The sequence below is a fragment of the Triticum aestivum genome, chromosome 7A, assembly GCF_018294505.1.
Source record: "Triticum aestivum cultivar Chinese Spring chromosome 7A, IWGSC CS RefSeq v2.1, whole genome shotgun sequence".
In the NCBI taxonomy this organism is placed as follows: domain Eukaryota; kingdom Viridiplantae; phylum Streptophyta; class Magnoliopsida; order Poales; family Poaceae; genus Triticum; species Triticum aestivum.
Window position 1 is genome coordinate 669,019,730 of NC_057812.1, and position 325 is coordinate 669,020,054.

Genomic DNA, 325 nt, shown 5'->3' on the forward strand with positions numbered 1-325 from the left:
GGAACTGATTGTCCGCCAGGACCCTTTCCAAAGATGACTTTCAAATCCTTGACCATATCAAATACCTCAGCACCAGTGCGTTCCGCAGGCTTCGGCCGGTGATCTGCCTTGCCGTTGTAATGCTTGCCTTTCTTTCTTACTGGATGAATTTTCGGAAGAAATCGACAATGCCCAAGGTACACGTTCTTCTTACAATTTGGCAAATGTACACTTTCAGTCTCATGTAAGCAGTGCGTGCATGCATTGTATCCCTTATTTGACAGTCCCGAAAGGTTACTAAGAGCAGGCCAATCGTTGATGGTTACGAAAAGCAACGCTCGTAGGT